Below are 3,227 nucleotides of genomic sequence, written 5' to 3'. Positions count from 1 at the left end.
ATAAGAAGGTTCCATCAGAATTTATTAATTTAATTTTTTAGGTCATGTACTTCCTCAATTCTTCATACATTTCATTTCAGTCAATTAAATCACAAATGCAATACAAGTTTTTTAAACATAAAGTAAAAAGTGAGTCTCTACCTCACTCACCTCCAACTTCACCTTGTTAATGTGACAAACTATTAATAATTTAATGTGTATCCATTTCTACTTTTCCTTCAATTATGCAAACATAGTTATTAAAGGCTTACCAAGTTATTGTTCTTTAAAATTGAAAATAAGAAAAAAAAATCAGCTGATTATAAACTGAAGAGCATATTTTAACAGGCTTGTCATTCAAAGAAATTTTTATGAAAGTCTCAGTTCATGATATCAAGTACCTACAACATTAACTGTACTTTATTCTCAAAGTGACAATTATGCCTTCACTTTACACAATCAACAGAAAGGTTAGCTTCTATGACACATATACAGGAAGCCAATTTTCTGGTTTTTTGGTCTAAAATAGAAATCTGAAAGGTATTACTACACCTTTTAGAATTAAAGTCATACTCTCAGCATGGCCATGCCAGATGAGAGTCCAGGAATTCTAAAACAAGCCATGAAAATCACAGACACACATCCATACACACCCCCCCCCAACAAACAAACAAACAAACAAAAAACAGTAAATGCACAAGTACAAAAATGAGAGGCCATCCCAGTGCAGAATAAGAGCATGTCACTGAAAGGAATGAATTCCTTTAGAAGGTAAGAGTGTCAATCTATATTGCAAGTAGATAGGAACCATGGGAAGTCAATTTCTATCAAGAGATAGAATCATAGCAAAGCAATTCACTTTCCATTTACATCCCAAAATGCCTGAATTTGATTTTTTTTGAGAATCTAACCTAAAATATTTTTGTTTGGATCAAAAGGTTTTTGCCCTGATCACTAATGACCTTTGTAGAGAATATAGAAAAAGTGAACACTAACATAGGAAATACTATCTTTGTATATGCTTTGGCCTGTTTTCTTTCTTCTTCATGATATGCTATTCTAGACAATGTGTGGATAAAGTATATGAGATCAGGATAGTTAAAATTCACTTCAGATTTCCTAAGGGCAACCTACTGAGATGGGGAAAGGGAAATGTTCCTGCCACTTCTATCTGGACAAGATAAACACGAAGACACTGCTCCATTATTCCCATAATGGAACACACTCTACATCTTTACTTAATTCACAACAGTGAACAGTGTTTTCCTTTAAGTCCATAATGTAGCCATGAGTCTATAATCTGAATGGGTAATTAAGGGATGATAATAAGACGAGCATTAACAAGGAGCCCTTCACTTTTTCTAGTTCATCCATTCAAGACATCTATATGGAACAGCTACAATATGGCCGGTCAGGGGACGGGTCCTAGGAATGTAGGCGCCAATAAGAGGTACAGTGAGATGGAAGATACACCCCAAAGGAGTGGACAAGAAGATTGCGGGTACCAAAATGTTTGTGCCACTGCTGAGGTCCCTCCTTGAACAAATCTAATTAGACCTCTCAAATAGTAAGTAAGTTACCATGCAATGTTCAATAATTGAGTTGAGATCATGAGATTTCACTGCCTTCAGTCACTGAACATCCTTCTGTGCCAGGCACTGTGACAAGAGCTGGAAATATAAAGGGAACCAGACATGACCCCTGCCCTCATGGGGACCTCATGTCAAAAGGCAAATGTAAAAACATGGTGGCACAGAGTCACAGAGCAAAGACACCTAACCTAGTTTTAGGGAGGAGGCCTTCCCAGACAAGTTATATTCAAGTTAATACCTCAAGGATGAGGTTCTCTTTGGGATTTTAAAACAGAATTCTGTTTAAAATATTTAATTTCTAGCCAACGATTTGAAAGCAGTTTCTTGCATTGAGGGAGTGATGAGCTGAATCAGGTCGCCAGCACAATATTCTCCAATTTTAATGTGTATCCGAATCACCTGGGATCTTGTTCAAAGGCAAGATTCTGACTCAGTAGGTCCAGAGTGGAGCTGCAATTCTGTATTTCTAATCAGTTCCCAGGAGATGCTAAGACTGCTGGTCTGGGGACCACACCTTCCACGAAAGGGCCCCTGGCCAACAGATGTGTTATGCTTGGCTCCTGCAGTGTTCTAAAGTCTCCATTAGTTGGCAGCTTACAAAAATCAGGAGATTTCATATAAAAAGCAGGATTTCCAGCTTCTTCTAAGAAATTGGCATCAGACAAAGTGGGCTCTCAATTTCCTCAAGGCAGCAGTCGACTAGAGGCAGGTGGATGCCTGTGATTTCTGGTTTTCCACAGTGGCCTAGCACCCACAGGAGTTCCCACCTTCTCTGACTTCATTCCACATGCCTTCTTTCCCCGTAGGTATCCAGCAGCTTGAAAGTGTTAACAAGCCACCCAACCACCCAACATTCTTCCAGGAGCTGCCTGCACACCTGGCAGGAACTGGCACCATTCATTTATAATAAGGAAGGACCAACAGCCTTTTATGGAAATAGCACAGCGTTCTGCTGCCAAACTCATCTGACTTGGCAAGTATCTGAACCGCTCCAAGGTGGCATTTCAGTATACCCCATTACAGAGATAACAGGGCATTTATGGAAGGACAAGCATGGACAGTAAGAGTGCATGGCCTCAGGCATCAGATGCCAGTCTGGGGCGCAGCCCAGGAAGCTCAACTGGCCGAGGATCCAAAGAACCCACCCTCATCCTTTAAGAAGTCAGCCCCTGAACGCATCTGGAAACACTTCTCCAACTCGAGTGTTGGCCAGAAGTGGGGGAGGGGCTCCACCTGGAGAGAATGTGTGGGTCGGCACATGCAGGAGTGGGTATGATTGGACAGACCTCATGTCTTTTCACTGTGGAATACTTACCTGCACACGGGCAACTTGGCTATTTTTTACATTTGAACGATGCCTCTGCACTTGGATAAGAGAGAAGCGTTCCGCTTTGTGGCTCAGGCTTCTACAATTGCCAAAAGCCCTCAGGAGACATCCCTGCCATCCACGTATTAACAGACAGAGTGAAATGGACTGATAAAATTTTAGTATCAATTGATGAAAAGTATACCAGAAATCACTTAGTCTCTGGTGCTTCCAATGGCTGATGTGTCTGTCATTTCTGTGATGAGAAAGATCTGTTCTTACTGTGTTGGACTGGAATTAGGCTTGTAAAAAATAAAATCGGGTAAGTCTCTCCTGTTTGTGACTGCCAC

This window comes from Mirounga angustirostris, unplaced genomic scaffold (assembly GCF_029215605.1).
Source record: "Mirounga angustirostris isolate CCGP_5_RB_7025 unplaced genomic scaffold, mMirAng1.0.hap1 SCAF_1, whole genome shotgun sequence".
Lineage (NCBI taxonomy): Eukaryota > Metazoa > Chordata > Mammalia > Carnivora > Phocidae > Mirounga > Mirounga angustirostris.
The sequence above is the reverse complement of the archived record's forward strand: the minus strand, read 5'-3'. Positions refer to the sequence as shown.